Below are 25,803 nucleotides of genomic sequence, written 5' to 3'. Positions count from 1 at the left end.
TGCCCTGTTCCAATACAGTTTGGATCAACCCATGGCAAAAGGTCGGGCTGTGTTTCCACCCCTGGGGCAAACGGTTCCAAGTATACTGAATGCCCCTCCATGTGAAAGCAAATTGTGGCTTACATTCTTTGGCCAAAGGAATGGAAAAGAAGGCATTAGCAATGTCAATGGTGGCATACCATTTGGCCGCTTTTGACTCCAGTTCATACTGGAGTTCTAACATGTCTGGCACAGCAGCACTCAGTGGGGGTGTGACTTCATTCAGGCCACGGTAGTCCACCGTCAGCCTCCATTCTCCACTGGCTTTACATACTGGCCATATGGGGCTGTTAGAAGGCGAGTGAGTTTTGCTGATCACTCCCTGGCTCTCTAGCTGACGAATTAACTTATGAATGGGGAGCAAAGAATCCCTGTTGGTGCGGTACTGACACCTGTGCACCACTTTTGTAGCAATCGGTACGTGTTGCTCTTTTACTCGCAGCAGCCCCACAACAGATGGATCTTCTGACAGGCCAGGAAAAACAGACAGCTGCTTAATGTTGTCTGTGTCTACAACAGCTATTCCAAAGGCCCATCAATACCCCTTAGGATCCTTGAAATGCCCCCTTCTGAGATAATCAATACCTAGTATACATGGAGCCCCTGGGCCCGTCACAATAGGATGTTTTTGCCAGTCCTTACCAGTGAGGCTTATCTCAGCCTCCATCACAGTCAATTCTTGAGAGCCACCGGTCACTCCAGAAATATGGATTGATTCTGTCCCTTGGTGACTCGAGGGCATCAGAGTGCACTGTGCACCAGTGTCCACCAGTGCCTTATATTTCAGTGGTTCTGATGTGCCAGGCCATCGAATCCACACAGTCCAATATACTCTATTATCCCTTTCCCCCCCCTGACTGAGGGCAGGGCCCCTCTATTCATTACCTGTGGTAACTGGAGCAACTGCACTGGTGGTTGATCTGCTTTGTAATTCTTTCACCCGTGCTCGTAGTACAGGAGTAGGTTGACCATGCCACTTCCCCATGTCTTCTCCATGGTCACGTAGGTAATAAGCGTATAGGTATAAGGTATAAGGCAATTCGCGGTGTATTACCCCTTACTTGAGCCAGAGAGCGTTTGCTTCTAACAGCTGAGATCTTTGATGGTGCACATGAGAAGGAAGGTTCATCGTCTTTAATTAGGTGGGCTCACATAAATTTCATCATCTCCTTCATCTCCTTCATATCCTTTGCTAGACTCTTTTGATTATCCCGATCTTCATCAAGCGTCTCTGATACTGCTACAGGTTTGTCACGGTTAATCAGTTGAGACACTTGCTCCGTCATCATTCTTGATATAGCAGCAACGGCAGCATGAACTGGGGACAGCAATTGTTCGTAATTTTGGAGCGTAACAATTAATTCATAAACTAAGGGCGTTCTCTGTTGTTCGTTGAATCTGTCACACGCTGACATTAGTGTAGAGGCATATTTGTCCGGCGCTGTTGTCACGAGTTTCTGCCATATCTCAGGCGTTGTCCTCACTTTTTCAGGGTCGCGGTTTTGGTGTGGGTGGTTAGGAACGAAGTCAGGGTCATACAACATTTCCACCACGCCTATTTCCCTCAAATACTGGATACCCTTTTCAACTGTATCCCATTTTTTCATCGCAATCTTCAAGCCATTTTTGAAGGGATACTTTTCCTTCACGGCTGTTAACACTCGATCCCAGAGGGAGGCAGCCTCATCCAAACATCGACTAATTCCTCTATCAATAGCTGGATCTCTGGCAATGGCACCTAGTTGGCGAGCTTCGTTACCATCCAGAGACAAGCTATGGGCCCCACTGTCCCAACAGTGAACCAACCAGGAAACAAGAGTTTCATTCGGGCGCCGTGTAAACTCCTTTCTTGAACCTTGGATCTCAGTCATCTTTAGAGGCCGGCGAGTAGTAATAGAGACTTCCTCTTCATCACTCTCTTCTGCACGTCTCTTAGTTTTCCCTTTTGCCTTTCGCGATGGTGGTGGTTCTGAGGAGGGCCCCTCGCCTGGATCTTCCTCCTCCTCCTCCTCTTCTTCTCTTTTTCGTTCAAGACGTGAAGACACTCGTTTCCATTTCTTGCCCTCCACAGAAGCAACTGGTATTGTTACTGGTGTCTCCTGTGATTGATTAGATTTGACTTGGGGATTTTCCCCTTTGGCTTGAACCTCAGCTCGGAAACTCTCTTTCTCCAGAATGGTATTATATAGAGCACGGTAAGCACAAGCCAAACCCCAAATAAGTTGTACCTCCTTAGATTTATGTAAGCCACATAGTCCCTGATTCAAATACTGGCTTAGTTTCTCAGGATCCCACAGGTGTTCAAGAGTAAAATCCCATGACACTGCGGGTCCCCATGCTTCTAAGACCTTTCCTAAACCTCTCCATATCCCCTGCCAGTCATCATTCTCTAGTTTTGGAGAAGACTTATTACAAATGAATTGGAATACATTCAGGAGAATTGATGACACGCACACCACCATGACTATTAATTCAGGATTCAAAAAACGTTTGACAAACAGAAAAGAAAACCCGGAGACTGGTCTGAACATTGTGTTGTTTGTAAAATTAGCTATTCCATTTGGGATGTAGCTGTTTGTGAAATTAGCCATTCCTTCTGGAATGTAGTTGTTTGTGAAATTAGCCATTCCTTCCGGGATGTAAATGTCAAAATTCAAATCATACCACATTGCAAGTAGGTAAAACATAGGTGTCTCCATCAGTGCCATTAGGTACCTATATACGAATGCAATTCCAACACACGTAAGTGCAAGATGGATTATTGGCCAGTAGGTTGTGAGTAACACCATTGCTTTAAATCCTTTACACAGCGCCCCCACGATAACGAGTGGGTTCATCAGAGGTGCCTGCTAAAAAGGGGTTAATGAATTGAAGCTAACAAGAGCAGGGAAAAAAAAAGGCACTACCCAGACTAAGTAGTGCTCAAAGTTTACAAATATCCCAGAACACTGGCAGTACGCCTAATCTTTCAAAGTCAGGTTTTCCAGCACAGAAACTTGAACTACAGATAATGCTCCCTAACGAAGCTCTCTAAGAGCAGAGAGAAAAAAAGATCAGTTCTAACAGCTAAAAAGCAGCTCTTGCCCCACGTTGGGCGCCAAAGATCTGTCACGGAGTTGACCAGATCAATCTATGTCCGTGACAGGGGCGACAGGCCTCTGCCCTCCCCCCCCCCACCCCAGTCCCACAAAAATGGGAAGGAAGGAAGGAAGGGAGGAAAAGAGCAGCAGCAACAATCTATGGAGGAAAACTTATTTTACTATAATATTGGAATACAAGATAACACAATATATACAATTTAATTGAAATTGAGATTAATAAATCAGACAAGATGAGAGAGAGAGAGAGTTCCCGGAACCGAGTCAAACCTGAAAAGCTTGGAACGGCTAGGAAAGCACCCTCCAGCACCCACTGCCAGGCAGCAAGAGAGCGCCCCCCCCACCCAGAAGGGCCAGATCCTGTGATTTCTGTAATGTACAGGGATAGGTACCTGGGATTGGGCATTAACACTTTAATGCCCTGTACACCACATGATGTTTTGATGTGGAATACTGAAACCCAAAGTAAAAACAAACAAACAAACAAACAAGAAACATAGAACCACAACAAAGAGCCAACTTAAATCTGGAAAAGTTTTGACTAAAAAAATGGAATAGCTTTTATGCCTAATTCTGTTAATGTCTCTCCGTTTAATAATTCAGCAGCTATTCTTATCCTGATGAAAAATAAATAATAAATGTGTATCAACAATGAAATCCAAACTAACAAAGTTCTCAAAAAATTGTTAAGATTTTGTAACACTTGGACAGTTTTCAAGCATATATTAATTATTTGAGAATCTCTCACTGAAATAAAGATAACTAAATAACCTATTTTTTTAGAGAATTGCAGTAATGTTGGTTATCTAGTCCATCCTTTAGCTCAGGTTAGGACCACCACAATCACAAGACAAAGTCACCTTTAAATTTGTTCATTTTAGTTTTGAAATGTTTCAAAGATAGATATTCTACAACCTCTACAGGCAACATCTCCTGGTCCTTACCAAATCTCCCACAGCAAAAAATGCTTCTTAATATCTAACTTGAACCTCCTGAGCTGAAATCTGTGGCTATTATCAATTTTTTAGGTCACCTGCTACTAACAAGAAGAATTAGTTGATATGTTCTCTGTAGATCTTTCAATTGTTGATGTTATTATATCATCTCCAGCCTCCAAGACAAAAAGTGAGGCAATCCCAAATAACTCTCTCAAATGTCATGTGTTCATAGGTCATGTCTTCAAAGTCCTTGGCAATTTGCATGCTTTGTGGACCATAATCCTCCAAGTATAGTTCACCATTTGGTCTTTTATACTACTTTAAATGTACTATGCATTGTAATCCTTAGTCCTTTCTAGTCAAGTTAGTATTCATAGTCACTTTTTAAGCTGTAAAGATACATGAATTTATTCTATTGGTATACATACTTTTACTTGTCATTACTGAACTTAATGAGTTTTCTACTTGGCCAACTATGTTCTGGGCTGCATTAAAAGAGGAGTGGCCAGCAGGGAGAGGGAGGTGATTGTCCCCCTCTACTTGGCTCTTACGAGGCCCCAGCTGGAGTTCTGTGTCTACAGGTTGCCCAGAGAGGTTGTGGATGCCCCATACCTGGAGATATTCAAGGCCAGGCTGGATGTGGCACTGGGCAGCCTGTTCTAGTGGTTGGTAACCCTGCCCACAACAGAGAGATTGAAACTAGATGATCATTATGTTCGTTTTCAACCCAGGCCATTCTATGATTCTATGATTCTATGATTCTACTTGTCCCATCCTGAAGTTCATAATGATCCTCCTGGTCAAAATCAAAGGTGTTCACTGATGCACGTCCACTGTTTTCGTCTGAGGCTAGTACTCCATTGCTTTGTATGGTTAGTGGTAATGTATAAGTCTAACCACGGACTACAACATTTTAAAAGCATATGCTTGTTACTCTCCATCCCTTGTCCCTTAGGGGCAGGCCATAGGGTTTAATTCCTTTTATCCATGGGCTTGTTTGAGTAACTTTCCATCTGTGTCCTCTCCTGTTCTTGCGTGCATTCATAGCCTGCTTGCAAGCAGGGCAGTGTGAGAAACAGCAAAAGCACAGATGTTGTTCAGCAATAGCTAAAATTTGTGTGTGTTATCAACACTGTTTCAGACACAAATACAAAACACAGCACTGAATGAGTGATTACAATTAAAATTTATTATTTCCCAGTCAAACTAGGATGTAAACTTTTCTTTTTCCCACCTCAGGCTTTATTTGGTATATATATTGGCTAATAACATATACTGACAATAATATTGCCAGTGATCATTCAGTATTTTATTTTTGTGTACCATAGAATATCACAAAATATCTCAACCAACAATAATTATTAAAAAAAAAAACAAAATATGTGATTTCCAGTGCTTTTAAGAGAACAAGTCAATTTGGCAGCAGTTCTATTTTTTTCTCATAACATTATTCTACTATTGTGAGTGCTATTTTTTTTCCCCAAAATATTATATTAACTATAAATATTAGCTATAAATATAAATGTAGATTCATGAAGCAAGTCAATTTATTCTATAGTATCACAAGACTTGTATAACCTCAGCTAATATATATTAATAATTTATTTAATTAATAATAGGGAAAATATCTGTTCTACCTCAAGTGTCAGATGTATGTGTGAACTGAGAACATTAGGTACATTCACAACAGGCATGTGCTGTAATCCATCTGCCACAAGCTTATCCTGTTAGTTCTAGATGAGAAGGACATGACACATTATATTAGCATCCAGCAGTTTCCCAGCCACTCTGATACTGGAAAAATAACATGAATTGTTTTACCTGAATTAAACATCATTGCAAAAAGGCAATATCAAGAACAAATCTGTTTTGTACAATTTTGCTTTCACTGCTAAAGAAGAAAAAAAGAAGGAATAGATTTATTTTAATAAAAGAATGACCAACAGTATATCCGATTTTTCAGAATTTTTAATTGATTTATGTGCTCCTCTGCTTCAAAATCAAAATGAGTTGGTAACTTCTCTTTCTTCTGCATCACCCAAATTAACATTGATTAGGAACACAATCTCATACAAAAATGGATTTTTTGTCATTAAATTCACACATTATGAGAAACATTTTCCATTGTGTTTACTCTCAGCATAAAATTACTCTAGTGAAATTTTGTTGTTTCTTAATATACCTTTAGACTAAAATCTTGCAAAACAAAACAAAACCAAAAAAAAAAACCCTGCAGTATTAAAAAGTCCTAGATATATCTTCTTCAATCATTTAGCACAAATCACTGAGTCAGTTACTTGTTTCTTATTAAAAATTTCCATAGATACATATAACAAATTAGAACTTCTATCACCTGTACTGAATATCTGAAGTAATGAATCTCTTTTACCTAGGAATGCCTCATTTTCTTTTTCCTATAAATACATAAGCAGCATCATCCCTCCAGTCTTATTTCAGAGTATGGTATGATAATAATATGGAGTATCTTTTTGGTTTGTTGTGGTCAACTGTTTTCTAAATGGACCAAAGAGATTGAAAATGAAATATCTTTTATATTGTTAGAATAACACTGTTCATATTTATCCATATAAGATTTATCTTATTTTTCTTGAATTCTATGAATGAAGTGAAAATCTGAGAAAAATTATTTTAAAACAAGAATATTGAGAAAACTTGGACATTTTAAAAAATTATTACATGTACAGAGAGAAGATAATTTGATAGATTGCTATCAGATCTATTATTTTGTGAATCATATTATTTATTTAATCTTTTATTTACTTAGTTTTTATTTATTATTTCGTCTTCAAACAATAATTATTTAGTGAGAAAACCCTCACAAATAAATGGTAAGCTCTGGTACTATTGTGATATAGTATTGCTAGAAGCATAAGGAAATAAAGTGAAGGTAGAACAAACAAACTACTTCCATTGCATATTTTCTGTTCTTGGAATTTACAGAGAGGGAATTTCATTTGAAAACACATACACTTGCATATATTTCACTTCTAAGATTTCCGTGTTTTTTGTTGGTTGGTTGGTTTGGTTTGTTTGTTTGTTTGTTTTTCTTCAGAAAATGCCAAATTTCTGTTACCACTTACATATACAAAACATCTTTGGTGTAAAGGTTGTTAGATGTAATAGGAGATATAAGCATGAAGTATGTATATTCCATAACATCTGGTGAGCAGAGAATTATTTAACACATCAATTTATCACTAAAAACACAAGTTTAGTCTTCTCAAAGATATTTAATACCAGGCAAACAAGCCATCTGAGTGTAAGTAATGCCTCAAGCAAACCTACAACATAATAAATAATACAGGAAATGATAGGTAGAGAACATGTGGTAAGAGGTCTTTGAAGAGAAGCTTTAGTTACACTGCAGTTGTGCCCAACAATTATATAGAAAATGATTCCTAGCCTTTGTTAAAGAAAATCGGCTGGACTCCTTTATTTAGCCAAGAATGTAAAGAGAGAAGTCCATTGGACAGATGGAAATCCTGCAGCATTTGAAATGCTGGATAATTCTATAGGGCGTCTAGTGATATATCTGATAATATTCATAGAGCTGGCATTGAGATACAGAATAGCCTGAGTGAAAGAAATTCTAACTGATCTCAGTACCTTAGAGAACTGATTTGAAAGGGTTTGTAGATATGTCCAATGCTATGAATATAGTAAGTTAGAAATTCACACACCTGTTTCATGTCTGTATGACATAGATAATAAAGCAGATATATATGACAGATAGATGGGTTAACTTATTCACTGGTTATAAAACAGCAGTTTCAACATTTCACAATTATGAGATGTCAGTGAGTACTCAGCAGTAGTACTTAATATGTGCTAGTGGATGTGATTTCTTTTTTCGTTTCAGAAGTATGCTTTTTTCCTGTTCATATATTAATCAGTTTAAAAACTTACAGCCAAAGTAAAATAAAAGGATAGATGTTACCTAAAGAGAAATAAAGGAGACACTTTTGAAATGCTTTTATTTATTTGTTTGTTTGTTTGTTTGTTTGTTTGTTTAAAAATGGTTCTCATAATTCTTTCATGTTACAGATATAATACTTGGCTGGAAGCATAGCCTGGCAGCATGAAACTGCATCATAAACTAGAGGGACTTAAACTTTAAAATCAATCAAGTTAAGCTAGAGGTATTCCACTGTTTAATGCACAGTTTGGAAGAGGTAGAGGTAAAAATTTTTTGAATTTGCAGAAAAGAAATAGGATTTTGATTATGACTTAGCTGGAACCTGGAAGCAGAATTTCTGATCCAAAGAAGCAGTTCTGATTTAGATTTACTTCTTAGTCATTTTCAAAATTGAAAAAAAAAGCCTCACTGATTATTACAATTACATACAAGTTCCAAGAAAATCATATTCTTTCTGTGGTTGTACTTTAAAAGAGACAAATCACATGACATTTCTTATTTCTTTTCCAAATTTCTAGAAACACGGTAGTGTTGTTATCAGAAATTGCTAGAGCTGTAGCGTATAGTTTCTGCCTCATACTTTCAAATTTGTAGAGCGCAAAGAGTGCTCCAAAAGGTTTCATTTTCACTATGCGAATTACAGAGAAGATAACGATAATCACTCTGAGTTCCTAGTACATTCAAGTAAATGCAGTAGGCACCTGAATAAAGAAATTCAACTTAAGAACTTAGTATCACTTTGTATAGGATTGTCTTTTTTCCATTTCCTCTCTATAGAGATATTGTATATATATATAGATAGATAGATATAGATAGATGTATAGATATATAGATATATATAGATATATAGATATATTTGGCAAAATCTGACCTTATTTAAAAGGATTAGTTTGGAAGATTCAGAGGCTGAGATACTGCTGAAAAGTCTCCCCCGACTCCCTCTCCTGTCTTGGTTAAAAAGCAGAATTCTTGAAAAGTAGCTTCAGTTATACTGATATAAACTTGAGGCATTTGAATTATATTGACATTCTTCTGTCGGACTCAGTTTGCTCATTTGAAATATTTGGTTATAATTAACTGATGTTTTTACTTTGTCTTGCATAAAAATGCCAAAGGCACAGTCACATTTGTCATAAATTGTTTCAAAAGCTATCAGTTCAGTTCTTTCTCTTAAGGGATAGATACATTTTTTAATCCTAAAAATCTGTTAAATAATCTGCAGTGTTTGCAAATGACAATGCTCTTCACAAAAAAACCTTTCTGATGAATTGTCTGCATGATATTTTTAACACCATATACAAACCACATGATTCAGTTTAAGAACCTAGTAGTCTGCAGCCTGACTTACTTCAGAATCTTATTTGAACACATATTTTCACTACCCAGTGAACTAGTCCTTCTGAATAATTTTCCTGTGAATGATAGTTTGAAAAATAGCTTGAAAAAGCCAAATAATTATAAGGTTGACAGGCAACAAACATACTGAATTATGAAGATGCATAAACCTAAGGAGATAGACTCTCTTCTGAAAAGCATGGAAAACTTCCCTGCCTGACAATATAGAGATCTTAAGCACTTAGAAGTGATCAGAAAAACAAAAAATATAGACAAATATAAACTAACGAACCTAATATCTATACATGAATTAAAAACTATGCTTTCTTTTATAACTGCTGGACTGAAAGAGGAATTTCTAGTGCACAGTTTATATCATTTAAAAATAATATCTAAAATATAATGATTGTTTTCTCCTTTGATTCTCAGGAAACACAGAAGTAGAAGTCAGTTGTCTTAACATCAAAGTTAAAGCTATGATACATTCCAAATATTTCTTGTTGTCTGAAGTTTAATAGAAAATTTAAAAATAAAATGATACCTTTGTAATACTTAAAGATTTCTAGGTCTAATGACTACATTTAAAATATGAAGCAATTTAGATATTTTAAAAGTGATAATTTAAATGTAATTTTAATACCAATGATACCAATGTTAATTAAGAAGTAAAATATGTTCTAAAAATAAATCCAAGATGAAGAGAAACTAATAGGTGGAATGACTAAGAATTTTGAATCAGATTTTAAAAGACCTTTTCAGTGACAGAGTATGGATATTTTTCTACATTTTCAGTAAAGATTATATTTGAACAGCAATAATATCACATTATAGTCACAATTTCTGAAGACAGACTAATTAAGCATTGTTTTGTTTCTATCTTTGCTACACATTTCCCTGCTTAAGTCTGAGTTTTCATATCCTATTCCCCTTGACCCTTGCATCCAGAGCCAAATAGTCACTCTTGATACATGTTTAATTTATCATTGCTGTACACATGGTTCAACTGTAAGGATGCTTAATTCAACGCTTGGAGCACTTCTGATACAGGACCCTAGCAAGCAGCAACACATTCCCAGGCAGCAAGTCAGGTTGGCAGATGGGGACCTACATTCCCCACAGTTAAGAGTGTTGCAAAACTTCCATTCGCCATTTTCTCCTGATGCAGATGTATAATTCAGGCTTGTCCTACTGTGCTATCTAACTAGGAAAAGCTTTCAGCCCATGTGTGGTACCGGGGCACTAGGCTTATTCTGTGTGTATGTAGAACAAGCTGTCCTCCATCAGCCGTACATCACATGTTCACAGCTTTCATCATCATAGGAATCTTTATTCACATTTGGAAAGAGTACAGCTTTTGGCTGTTAACCCTTCCATGCACCTAACGTTTTTTGTTGTTGTATCTCCAAGGTGTCGGTAAGGCTCTTATGTATTTACCTTCTCCCCTCCCCCCCCCCGAGATTCTGCACATTCTGCTCATACACTCCTGCAGCTCCTTCACTTAGTGGCACAGTTTCCCAGTCAGATCAGAGCTACAGGCACAGCACCATCTTCACTTCAGAATCAGTGACAGGATCCTGGGCTCCCTACATACATACAGAGCATAGGCTCTGTATGAGAGGTCATCTCTAATGTGACAGGCTAGTTGCTCTTGTTGGAGCCAGATGCCATGCCCATTGGCACATCATCACATACGGAGCAATCCCATGCTGTCCTCAGAGTTTTTGGCTCTGTTCTGCATGCTCTCTTCTGCATACACTGCTGTGCAAATGATTGCATCTGTGAGCTGGTCTGTTTGCTGTGCTCATATTTGATGGCCACCCCTACTGTAGCCTGCAAGTAAATTGGCCAAGAGTTTGCTGGGAGTGCAAATTTTTCTTCTAGGTTTATTACATTACCAAGAAAATAATGAGGTGGAAAAAACAAACAAACAAAAAAACAACAAAATATCTAATGTTGCTTTAGAGAGAGAGAGATTAAAAAAAAAAGACAAATGTCATGAGTTTTATCTAGAGATCACTGTCAACATTGTGTTCAGCTTAGCTTATTTGCTTTTATGTCTATTTGTGGTGCTTTTTCATTCTTATGTTTCTCATTGCTCATCACATTGGAATCACAGAATCATAGAACCACTGAGAGGTTAAGCAACCTCGGGAAACTGTCTGGTCCAAATCCCTCTGATCAGAGCAGAAGTAGGTACTGCAGATTTTCAAGGCCCTGTCCAGTTCAGTTTCAAAGCACAGAAAGTCCACAACTCTCAGAAACCTCTTCCACTCCTTGACCAGCCTCACAAATACAAATCTTACTTTTAACTGGAGTTTCATCTGTTTCAGTTTCTGTGTGTTATCCTGTTTTTTAACCATTTCTTTACTGCTCCTCATCAACAAATTATTCTGGATGTTATCTCCAAGCAAGTAGAAGAGAACAAGGTTATCAGGAATAATCAACATGGGTTCATGAATGGGATATTATGCTTGACCAGTAGCTTTCTATGATGAAATGACTAGCTTGGGTAGATAGAAGGAGAGCAGTGAAAGTTGTCTATCTTGACTTCAGGAAGGCATTTGTCTCTTTCTCCTGCAACATCCCCATAGGTAAGCTTAGGAATTCTGAGATAAATGAATGGGCAGTGAGGTGGATTGAGAGCTTGATTACTGGCATAGCTCAAAGGGTTGTGAACATTGGCACAGTCTAGTTGGAGGCTTGTAGTTAATGGCATTCCCCAGGGATTGGTACTGTGTCTGGTCTTGTTCAACATCTTCATCAATGACCTGGATGAAGGAGTAGAATGCACCCTCAGAAATTTGCTGATACAAATCTGGGAGGAATGGCTAACACACCAGAAAAGTGTTCTTCCACTAAGTGAGACATGGACGGGCTGGAAAATTGGATGGAGAGGAAACTTAGGTTCAGCAAGGACAAGCATCAGTCCTTCACCTGGGGAGGAATAACTGCATGAATCAGTACAGGTTAGGGGCTGGTCTAATGAAAAGGATCTCTGAGGAGAAGGATTGGGATGTCCTCACAGGCAACAGGTTGACCATGAGGCATCAGTATGTCCTTGTGTCTGAATAGGCCAATATTATTCTGGGGTGCATTAAAAAGACCATGAGCAGAATGTCAAGGGAGCACAAGTTCTGGAATTTCTATTTCAAGAAATACAGGGAAATTCTTTAGAGAGTTCAGCATAGGGACACAGACATGATTAGGGGATTAGAGCATCTCCCTTATGAGGAAAGGCCAAGAGACCTAGGTCTGTTCACTTTGGACAAGACCCCAGGAGGGGATCTTATCAATGCCTATAAATATATGAAGTGAAGGTGTCAAGTGGATAGGGCCAGGCTCTATCCATTGGTGTCCAGAGACGGCAATGGACAATGGACACAGAAAGTTCCATACAAACATGAGGAAGAACTTTGAGGGTGACAGAACACTGGAGCAGGCTGCTCAGAGAGTTTGTGCAGCCTGCTTTCCAGAAAATATCATTAGACGTCTTCCTCAGTAATCTGCTCCGGGGAAGCTGCTTGAGCAGAGTGAGTGGACTAGCTGTTTGCCAGAGATCCCTTCCAGAACCTAACATTGTGTGATTCTGTGACTTATGAACCCTCATAGACTGCCCCTCAGCCCCTGTTCATCTTCAGGATGAATAGTCTTTGCTTTCTCAGCATTTAATCACTTGGAAGTTGTTTCAAGTCTTAATCTACACACTCTTCAATATGTCCATGAGTTGTAGGTAATGGGGAACCAAGGCCTGGACCCAGAAGCACTGTGAAGGATCACCTTGCTCCCTCCTAAAAGTTGAAGCAACATCTTTCTTGACATACTTTTTTTTTTTTTTTTCCTAATGTGTCCCAAGACGATCTTGGTCTGCTATGCCACATGGGCATTTCTCCATGCTTTCACATCTGACTAAGGTCTGACTAAGAAGTCAGTCCTGAGAAGAACTCCAGTAGACGTTAACATTTTATTTCACTGTTTACTGGCAAGGAATATGTGACTATGGGCCTAATAGAGCTGAAGAAATATAGGAGAGCACATCTAAATTAACACCTTGGGTCCACCCATGCTATAAGCAAGATGATATAGTGCTCAATACTTACATAGGAATGTGGGAAAGGGCCTCTTTAAATCCTCTAAAGGTGCAGTGTGTGCCACATGAGACAGAGAAGGTTGTTCCATGTAACATGCTGCTGAGTCATACGACAGATGAGTGAAAATGCTGTAGGACAGGTCCATGTCAAGACTTATGCCACGTATCATGAAATGGGGGTAGGGTAATTTGCTATTCTGGGCACAAGCTGGGCTGTGCCAGCTCATCTCAGTGCCAGAGATTTAGTTTAGTACTACAGAAATAGCCTACAGAGACAGAATTCAAATGAACAAAATTCAAAATTCTAAGTGTTTTCTCTTTGTTGTCTCCAAGCTAATTGTATTTTTCTTCAAAGAGTGAACAATTCCAATCTACAGAATCTGATTTTTTTTTTAAATATGGCACAAATAAAATATATTTTAGATGTTGTGAGGAAACTAAGTTTGGAAAGACAGAAATATTTATTTTAGATTAGACTGTAATGAAGCTGAATTAGGAGATCTATTGTATTGCATTATTATTCTGTACCATACAGAGGAGATTGTTTTTATTTAAAGCACATTTTTAAAAATGCAAGAAATTCACAGTGAATTTAAGAAAATACTACTTTGTAGGGAGTGGTTTATATATGGAATATTTAAGAACCAAAGAGAACATATGTTCTTTAACAATCAATGAATACATCAACTTGTACTAAAAGGTGAAGGTAAGTTTGGCTTTGAGTGTCATCAGCCATGAAAGCTAAGTGCCAGAAGGGAATTCTTGACAAAGCATACTGATTTCTTTCTAGATTTTCAGTGTTTTACTTCACATAGAATCGACTCTTGATTTCTACATAGGCAAATAATGAATTATTTTTATTTTATGTTTTTATCTCTCATTCATTATAAGTTGTTGTAGACAAATTACTTGGAAAACAGTCCCACTGCATTTTTCCAAATTCCATATTGCTGTGCACTGCTTTTGAAAATACAAAATAAACCTCAAATCAAAACCATGCAATACTCTAATAAGACGTAAATTTGCTCTCCTGATTCAACAGAAATGTCTTTTGCAAATAGCTCTCTATAGCAGTACCACAGAGATGGCTGTGTTAGCCAGCCCTTGATTTATATGTTGAACATGTACTTTTCTGTAACAGATTTCAGAGAGCCTGTTCGTAAGTATGCATGCACAAGAGTATTCAGACAAAGAAAAAATGTGTAGTTTATATAACTTGAATGCAAATATGTAATAGTTGTATTAATCAAATATATATAGTCTACATTTATAGCCATGTACTCATGAGGAAGAAAATCTTTGGAACATTTCTTTTAAACTTGTCTGAAAGCATAGTTTAACCAGCAGTATATACATTAATGTCAACGACTGTGTACTTGCTAATAGCATTTCTTATCCAGCATCAAACTTGTCTACTGTGCTAGAATAGTTCAGAGAACAGCTCATTACACAGGACTGTAGGTGGTCAATAGTTGAACCCAACACTTTTTTTTTTTTTTTTTCTTTTTTGTTAAAGAACCAAAAGCACCTTTGGCACAATGCACCTTTGATACTGGTTTTTTTTCAGCTTCCATGTCTTCAAAGTGCCTTTTAGCACTGTTGGAGATGTAGTCTGTGTTAACAGGATTTCTCTGGTTTTCTTTTCTTTTCTTTCCTTTCTTTTTTTTTTCTTTTTCTTTTTTCTTTTTTCTTTTTTTTGAAAGCAAGCTTCAACAGCTGGGATGAATACTGTGGAGATTAAACTGATTTAGTCAGTTGTCGTTTTTTTACCATTTCTTATGAAGCAGCTATTAAACATTGACATTATTTATTTTTTTTTAATCTTTAACCATTGTTTTCAAGAATTTTAAAATGCCATCATCTTTGATGAAGTTTTAACTTTTTACTGAGCTAACTATTTGATATTCATTGTCTGGAGGACAATCACCTCCTCCAAACAAGTAAAGATGGGGACATTTGTTGTATTTCATATTAAAAATTCAACTGAAAGTATGTATGTATCTGAACATCTAAATGTTTATGTTAGTATATTAATAATTTTTACAATGTTATTTTTACATAATTAAGAATATGTTAATATGTCAAAACAAAATATTCAGAAATTTTAAATAGTAAACTCAAGGCTTGCATGAGAGATTTTTTCTTTTATCTTCTGCATTTCAAATCATTTTTTTAAAACATAGGCAACGTGTATTGGCATTTATTTCTTATGACATCAGCCATCTTAGTGTTCACTTTCTTGTTTAAACTGAATGTGCAGTATCTCTGTATTCTCACTTGAAAAGTATGTACAACTCCAGAAGGTTATTGATACTAAAATAGATAAAATTATTTTTCTTTATTTTTCTTTGTGATAGACTAACTTCTCATTCAGTAATTATGCTGGGATAGATGTCCAGCTTTTACATGACTAAAGATAAGTGTTGTGTTCCTTGGTTTGTTTGTTTGTTTTTCCTCTGAAAGATCTTATTTCCATCACAGAATAAGCTAGTCTTCTAATTAAAATTCACAGTTATATAGTAAGATAATTATTTGTAATTAGGATCCCTGCCGTACTTATTAAAGTAGGACTTCAGTTGTAACTTGAGTAACAAATGCAGTGAGGGGTTGCAAGAAAAGAAAAAAAGTGCTTGCAATTGCTGTTTTAAAAAGTGACCTAAAATTCCTTCTTGATGGTGAGCAGATTCCAAAAACCAAAATACGTACAATGAACAAAAGTTGTTCTTCCTATCTTAATATAAACACTGCTTTTGCACAGTTCACCAGATACCAGTCTGAATAACTGGAGGGTTTGTTTCTGCTGCCCACACAGGCACTTCACATTATCTGAGACGTGCTTAGAAGGCTTGCGTATGTTCATTTGGTGGTTGTTACACATTTATTCTGTGTGGTTGACGATAATTAGTTTACAGATGGTGCAGTCCTGTCTCAGGGACTGAACGTTTCTGCAGCTGGAGCACAGCAAGCACACCCTTCGGTACATCTTCCAATTTCACATTTTCTGAGACTACTTCAAAATGGCATGATTTATAGAAGGTATAGAAAAGTGCAAGATTTACTTCAGAAACTCACATCTTGTCATTACTCAAATGCTCAAATACATATTAATACATTATTGTAGACTGCATTGTCAGTGTGGAGACATAGGATTGGAAAAAGTTGCAAATTGATGACTGAAAATAACCATATGCATTTTTATTAACACATCAAAATAATTTCACCTCAGCTGCTCACAACCCTTCAGTGTTACTCCATTCTTAACATCTTGAGAGAGGAATCAGGTGAGACAGCATTTCTCAACCTTAAAGGTAATGTAGAATTCCACTTAAATCAATTTTAAACATGTATGATTATTAATTAAAATTCCCAAATTTGTGCACTTTGATCTACTACATCTTGGTCATGAGAACAAATGTGGAGCAAGCTTTCTTTATCTCATTTAAAATTGAATTATGAAAGGGAAGAGAAGGGAGAGGGAGAGGGAAAGAAAGAGAAAATATAACAACAATCAAGAGCAAGGACTTTTGATATTACTGAAGAAAAGAACGCTCATTTGTTTCATTGAACTATATACAGATATAAGTTTTACTACATTAAATATAATCAGCTGCTAGATAAAGAGGTAGAACAGTGATTTGAATTTCCTTTTATTTAAAGTTTTTATTTGTGTAACTGGCAAACACGTAACAGTATTACTACATAATCAGTTAAAAGAATTTAAATTCATATTTTATCATTATTATGCATCCTTCCTAACTCTCTCTCTCTCTCTATAAGCTTTATTACCTGCTTACAGATGTAGGCATAGATGTGAGGAGTTAATAAGCTTTGAACTCCGAGGTTTTTAGGATTCAAATATGACTTTCTAAATATTCAAATTTGGAATGTGCAGGATTACCAGGCAAATATCTGCTACCACTGGAGAGAACTGTTTGGCTATTTTGTGTAAATTATGTAAAGTGAAAGTAGAATTGGAAAAAAAAAAAAAAAAAAATTAAAAAAATCAACCTCTTATAGTATAACAAATTATAATGAAAAAATCCTGTGGTCACTTTCTGTAAAATATTATAAATTCTATATTGTTTATCCAGTTTCTACAAGTACAATTAATATCAGAAACAATTTTTTTTTGTGGGCCTGTACCTCTAGAAAAGGCTTTCTAATGAAAGCTTAATTTTTAAAGTATTCAGCCCATTTCATCAGTTTAAAATTTTCCTGAAGATTATCATATGACTAGCTTACATGGTTTGTGGAAACAAAGGAAACTAAAATTGTTGATTCTATGTATTTCCCATAAAAGCACAGATTACTATCAGAGTTTTTATAAGCATAATGTGAAAGGAAAACTGGCTTTTACTACTGTATTAAAGTTAAACCAGCTGTCACAATGAAGATTATCCATATTACTCTGAAAACAATTATAGGAAAAAAAAGCTCAACAAAAAAACCAGTAGGAATCATGTATGTATGCATAGGCATAGCTACAAAAGAAAAATAAAAAATAAAAGCAAGCACTGAGGTAGAATTAGAGCTGACCTCTTTCCTAATCAGGAGCCTGCTGTGCTTAAATGACTATTTCCTAATTAAATGTGCAAGTCATAGAAAAGACCTTGTCTTTACATGCTGATTGTCGTTGTTATGAGATCACTCATGACTGTCTGTATGACACCAAAAAACCATATCAGCAGGAAGAATTGTTCATTGGCATCCTCCTGCTCCTTGTTCCTTTTGTCATGATGTATGGGCTTCATGGGAGCACTGCAAAGGAAGTAAAACATCCAAGAAAAAAAGATTCTAATTTTCCAAAGCCTATATTTCTATAACCCTTATTACCATGTAACAGAACCATACTCTCTGGGTCTCCCCTTGATTTCAATAAGATTATAGAGAATAAAGTCTTTCTCTCAGGCAGAGAGAGGAAAGAAAAAGTTGTCTTTGTGATGGGATGCAAGTAGAATTTTCTTCTGATAAAATGTGTAGTGCTGCACTTCATTTCTCTGAGTTCTTTTTTCTCTTTATTAAATGGTGAAAAACCTTTGCCTTATTCTGGTACTTATGAATGGCAAGGATAACAAAACTGCCAAAGGCATTTTTCTCCTATATATAACAGCTTTAAACAAATGATAGACTTTGTTACTAACAAGCTTTATTTCCATTACAACTGAAAAAAAAATAAACTAGGTCTGTTATTGGTTTTCAGTTTTTCTCCTATATGGAAAGAATAATGTTCCATTATTCAGCTATGATTATCATGAGAGGTCTTATTATACTTGTAATATTCCCCTTATTTTCATTCTTAGTCATAATTCAGAGAGAAAAGAATAAGAATGCAAAGTGATATCAACAAGAACATTGTATAGTCTATGTGACAAGATTAAAGGTCATCATAATTGAACCTCAAAACCTTCAACACTATGTGCTTGGAAATATATATTTTTACATCCACTTGTTTTGCACTGAAGAACATGCTAGTATAGATATAGATACAAATGATATATTTTTATCTGTCTATACTATAGATACGTCCATCTATGCTAACATGTTCTCCAGTGCAATACAAGTGAATGTACTAAGAGAAATATTTATATAGAGAGATATATATCTATATATATATAGATACATATATAAATATGTAGACATATAGATAAGACACATAGTTATGCAGATATATAGATACATGTTCAATGGCTCTATGCTCTGAGACACAACAGAAAAAAAAACAGTACAAACACTCCTATGTAAACAAATGCACACACACAGATACAAATATGCATACACATAAGTGCATGCGTGTAAACACACATCCTTATGATGTTGTGCTTGCTACATTTTCATTTTCTGTTCATCTTTGTTATAATAATAATAAATGTTTTTAAAAATATATTAAAAAAAGGAGTAGTGCTAAGGAGAAACTTCATCCTTTATTGGATGTGGTGCAGAGCATTACCATTGAGAATGAGGAAAAGGATGAAGTTTTCAGTGCCTTCTTTACTGTCCTTAATAGTAAGACAAATTATCCTCAGGATATTCAGCCCCCTGAGCTGAAGGACAGGGGTGGGGAGCAGAATAAATTCCCCACAACTATGCAGTAAACAGTGACCTGCTACTCCACCTGGACTGTCACAAGTCCACGAGGTTGGGTGGGATACACCAAAGGATACTGAGGGAACTGACAGAAGTGACTGCCAAGCCACTTTCCATCATTCACCAGAAATCCTGGTGAAACTGGAAAGTTTCAGACAGCTGGAGACTTTGCAGTGCAGCATCTACCTACAAGAAGGGCTGGAAGGAACATCCAGGAAACTACATGCCTGTCAATCTGACTTTGTTATTGGAGAAACTCATAGAGCAGGCCATTTTGATTGCAGTCACACACTGTACAGATTATGCAGGAGAACTAGGAGATCAGGCCTAGCCAACATAGGCTCATGAAAGGCAGGTGCTGCTTGACCTCCTTGATCTCTTTCTATGACCAGGTGACCCACCTAGTGGATGATGGAAAGGCTGTTGTTATAGTTCACATCGATTTTAGTAAAGCCTTTAGATTCTGTGTCCTACAGCATTCTCCCAGAGAAGCTGGCAGCCTGTGGCTTGTACAGATGTCCTTTTCACTAAGTAAAAAAATGGCTGGATGGCCTGGCCCAGATGGTTAAATTCAGCAGACAACTAATCGCTAGTGGTATTCCTTAGGGGTGAGTGTTGAGACTGGCCTTGTTCAGTGTCTTTACTGATGATCTGGACAAGGGGACTGAGTGCACCTTCAGAAAAGTCTACAGGTGATGTAAAGGTGAGAGGAAGTGCTGACCTGTCTGAGGGTAAGGAGACGGATCTGGATAGGCTGCATTGATGAGATGAGGCCAGCTGTATGATGTTCAATAACACGAAGTTCCAGGTCCTGCCCTTTGGTCTCAACAACCTCATGTGCTTCAGACGTGGGCAGAGTAGCTGGAAAGCTGCATGGAGGAAAGGGATCTGAGCATTAATAACCAGCTGAACATGAGCCAGCAGTATACTGAGGTGACCAAGAAGGCCAACAGCATTCTGGTTTGTATGAGAAATAGTGTAGCCAAGTAGGACCAGAGAGGTGATAATCTCTCTATTTTGCACTGGTGAAGCCACTTCTCAAATACTGTTTAGCTTTGGGCTCATCACTTTAAGACACTGAGGACTTGGATTATGTCCAAAAAAGGGCAACTAAGTGGGTGAGGGATCTGGAGCAGATTTAGGAGAGCGACTGAAGGAATGGGGATTGTTTAGTCTGGAGGAGTCTCAGGGGAGGCCTTGTCACTCTCTACAACTACTTGAAAGGAGGTTGTAGAGAGGTGGAGTCAGCCTAGTGATAGGATAAGAGGTAATGGTCAGTTTGAATATTGTATGAATTTGGTTTTGGTATGTGCCATTAGTCATTTGAAATACATAATCAAATGCAATCATACGTGATTAGCCATATAGCTTTTGATAGAGATCTAGAAAAACATAAACTCTGACATCTCTGGCAACAGATGTACAGTAATTTCCACAAAATATTTTCTACTATTTTGTGGGCTAGCTCATGAGTTGGAATCCGTTTTATGAAAGATGTGCTTTCCAAAATATTTTCGGAGCCATTCTCATAGGTAAAAATATTTCCTTGAACATTATTGTCAAAGAATTCTATCCAGAAAATAAGAAAAAAAATTAAACATAATGTTAAAATAAACATAATTAAACAAATAAATATAATTTCTTTTCTTTTTAGTGTTTTGTTGTTGTTGTTGTTGTTGTTTTCCTTAATGTTGTGTTTGTGACTTGCAATACTTTGATTCTTTTGCATGCAGATATGAAAATGCTAAGCGTTTTTTTACACTGGGAAACTGTTATTCAAAATATGCAAAATTAGGAAAATTCCAGCTATACTGAACTATACTTGATATGTACTTTATGTAAATTATGCATCGACTGACAAAAGTTTGCACATAAATTCATTACAAATTTGTAGCATTGAGTAAAAAGAAATAGAGATAATAGGTTTTAAAAACACTTAAGCATCCATAGAAAAAAATTTAGAACAATTTTTAGGAAAAAAAAATCAAGTTTGCTTACCTTTGAAAACCACATTCTGAATTAAAGCTTGAAAAAAAGTTTTTGAAATCTATTTCATAAAATTCAGTGCTCTATTTTATATCATAAAAAAATCATATGAGAAAGTAATATGATAATCATTTTAAATTTTTAAATATTTTTAAAGGAGCACTGCAAGATGCAGTAAAAAATATGGAAGATAAAAACACAAACACAAGTAAAAAGAGTAAAAAAGGAAAAAAGTAAAATATCAGATTACCTCTGAAAAAAAAATCCATTATGAAACTATGCTTTTTTGAAAGAAATATTTACTAATACGCATAAAAAAGATACCAATGTGAACAATAAATGGCACACATTTAATCCAGAGCAAGCATCAGCAAAAAAAATCTGGAAGAAAAAAAAAAAAAGCTAGTGATGTTAATATAATTTATAGATGGCTGTAAATGCATCTTTTGTGATTCCATTTACACACAAAAAGATTTATCAAAAGGCTAAGTTGCTAAAATATGCAAATGAATATTAGGTGAAGAGAGCTGTTCTATTTCCTTTTAATTTTCCATTTCATACTTCTGAGAAGCTTATTCTAGTCAAGAGACTAACGTGAGACTAAATGCCACCCCTCTTAGTATTTGAGACATATATAACACATTTTCTGTTTAGAAAGAAAACAGTCAATTTCAATGAGACATAGATTCCATAAGGGAGAGGAACAGATACTTATTAAGATAGCTGCCAAAATAAAATATTAGAGGGCCAGAAGCAAAAGACGGCATTCACAGCGCATGCAATATGTACTATTTTCCCTATGCACAGAATCATTCTTACAGTGTACAGTGACAGCACAGCCCTAACTAGTAAGTTAGAGGGAAAAGCAAAGTTACAAATCTAGGCAAATTTATTAACTGAATCTAATGGCTATGAATTATTGAAATGAATTATTAAAATACTTATGATTGCCTGTCTTTTGTGCTTTTCAGGGTAGATATGATTTTTTTTTTTTTTAAATTAGATGTTATAGTAGTAATAAATCAGTCTCCCCAAGCCTGGACTATAACCTACTTTTAAACATATGTAAAACAGCAGAGTAGCTGGAGATCCATATTTGGACTTGTCGTTTGCTTACAAAAATATAGTTCCACAGAAAATATAGCTTAATCTGTTTGCACTGTTAAAGATTTGCATAAACATGATTTCTATAAACATGTTCCTTTACTTCAGCAATGCTTTACACTATTATCCCATTTTAACCCTGCATCTTCACATATGGAATTTATACCGTTATAGTTTTGTGACAAAAGTGCCATATTGCTATTCAGAATAAAGCGTCTTATCTTTTTACTAAGGGATTTAATTGGGTACTTATATTGGTAGTTTCAGACAGGTTAGAATACATTGCAGAATAATCTACGACAGCAGGTGCCTAGGTTTTTGTGTTGCTGATAGCCTGTTTTGGTTACAAGCCAAGAAAAAGTCCTGCCCTTTTAATTTTCTGACTGATGGACCATAGTTAAATATTCAGTCCTGCACTCACAGAGATCAATGTAATAACTACCGGTAATTTCAGAGGCCAGTGAATCAGGGCCTAAATTCTCTCTTGCTCCCTTGGGACAAAGTGCCATATGGCAAGCTAGCTGCCCTTGCTTGAAGTCCTACCTCAGAGAAAGGAAAAAATCTCTGTGATCAAACACGAGTACTCCGCACCTGCTCTTTTCTTTTTCAGCATCACTTCAGAATGCACGCTACTTTCACAGTTGCTGAATATAGAATGGAATAGAGAGAAAGGGAAATAAGAACTAGCAGTATCTCTGTAGTGTCATCTCAATAATATGCATTTTATTCAGAGACACAGAAGGAAAAATGTATGCACAACATAATTTCCTGAAAACGCTAGTTCGTTTTTTCTTACTGTTGTACCTGAAATTATTATATTTTTAGTGTTTTTCTATTGGTTTAACAGAATAGTTGTTAATTTATATTCATTCTAATGTTCATTTATTAGGCACTTTAATCCTGCAGTTAACAAAGCTGTCTTGCTTTGAAAAGCAAAGTATTTAATGACCTTGATAGTACAGCTAATTTAACTGGTTCAATAAAAAATATTTCATTCTTAGTTACACCTGATGCCTCATTTTCTTCTTTGTTTACAAGGAGAAAATATTGATTTGTCTTAGTTTAATGAAAAGAGCATTGATATAATATTTAAATGAAATCCATCTGTTCAAGTTATATTGTGTGTAAAACAATCCAAATAAGTCTTATATTATTGTTTTATGAAGTGCTTTATTGAGACACCACACGTTAAACATTGTAAGTCTTGTTTTTGTATTATTCAGTTCATTGTGATTTAATTTTTTTTGTTTTTTGCAAACTTTAATACTAAAAATTCTGTAAGCTGTAAATACATAAGTCACTCTGAGCATAATTCTTCCATTCAATGCATTCCTAGTATTTATTTCCATGGAAACATACAAAGAGCACAATAACACTATTTGACAGAGAAAATTTTCAGCTATAGAACAATATTTTTCAACACAGTCATTACCATTACCTACGATTTTTCACCAGTGATGAACAAGAGCCCAAATGGCACGCTACTAAAAATCTACACCAGAGGTGACCTGCTGTCACTGCCACCACTGTTGAAACACACTATCCACCACCTCAGTGCTCATATCCACAGTATAGTATCCATAAGATGGTCAGCAAACATTAATTAATGTCAGTGAGTACAATTTTTTCCAGAAGGAGTAATTCAGTTATACACGTTTGCTTCATATGCACTTCTGTGTAAGATACCATTTTGTCAGAATGCCCCTTTGCTGCAATCTGCTGCAAGGCAACAAAATTTAGCAGAATATTGGCAGGTAATTTCATCCTCTACTGCCAGATCACCAACAACTATCTCTGACGTTGTGGGCCATCATAATAAAACAGTAGGTATTTCTTCAAAAAGCAGCCATCATGATATGTGTGAAGCAAACATACAGTAATCTAATCATAGAATCCTGTATTTTAGCTTTTTTTTTTTTCTCATTCCGAAAACTATTATTCTTCCTAAGTAAAAAAGCTAGAGCCAAAGCAATTTCAGCTTGCAAATTAAAAACAGCAAATACCACATAGACACAGAGAAAACAAAAGCACAGAAGTATAACAAAAAGCGTAATCTTGAAGGTGTTCATAATCATAAATTTAAGAAAGTGAAACAGAACTCCAAAGGCAATAAAATTCTGTGAAAATACTAAAGGCTAAACTGTTCTATTTAAGTATAGCCTGAGTTATGGGAGATACAGAACCTGCCTGTGACAGCTTTCAGGAAGGATTATCTTTCAAGCAAGTACAATCCTCCTTTTAACTTTGAGCTGAGAATAGGAACATGCCACTTTTTTACCATCTCGTTCCTGCCTTCATCTCAGTTCTTCTTCAGAGATCTTCCTACTTCAAAGCACTTTAGTACCTTATCTTTACTGTCCATCTGAGATACAAAATTCCTTGAACTTTGTCTAAGAGAGTATATGAAGTTATCTCCCATATCTCTCAACTAAAAATTTTGAAAAAAGGAAAAAAGTCAGTAGTAAGAGAGCAAAATGTTTACTGACTAATCTACCATAGCTCTGAATAACAGTGATATTAATCTGAAGAATTATTTAAAAGTGAATATTTTATAATAATCTAAGTTAAATTTAATAGACATAGAAATCAAAATAAAATTATTTTCTAATGCACAGCACCTTACTAATCTTCTAATCATCTAATCTACTAATCATTATTTTTGAGCAACCACATCCAAATATCAACATCTCAGAAGTCTCAGGGATGCCGAGTGTTTCAAGCCAAATAAATTTGCAGTGGGTATGGATTTCTGCAGTAAGTTATCATTTCAAAATTCAAACAAAAAATAATTATGTTTTCTAGTAATTTGTTTGTTTTTCTTTTTCTGTCAAAAATTGGAAAAAATAAATATTTTAAGAAATTGTTATTAGTAGGCTATTCAAAATTCAAGTTAGCTTTTGAAGCACCTTGTGTGTCTTTTGTCCAATTGACATATCAATGTGACTCTAGCATATCTTTCCTTTCTCTATCAGAGTATCTGTAGTGAAATTTAGGTCAGCTGTAACAAAAAGTTTCTGCTTTCCTGAGCCATAGGATCTGTTCCTTTTACTGTGATAGTGTAATGCTCCAACACATTGCAGGAAAAAAAAATCTACACTTTCCTTCCTTCCTTCCTTCCTTCCTTCCTTCCTTCCTTCCTTCCTTCCTTCCTTCCTTCCTTCCTTCCTTCCTTCCTTCCTTCCTTCCTGCCTTCCT

The sequence above is a fragment of the Tetrao urogallus genome (genome assembly GCF_951394365.1).
Source record: "Tetrao urogallus genome assembly, chromosome: 1".
Taxonomy (NCBI): domain Eukaryota; kingdom Metazoa; phylum Chordata; class Aves; order Galliformes; family Phasianidae; genus Tetrao; species Tetrao urogallus.
This window is presented reverse-complemented; position numbering follows the sequence as displayed.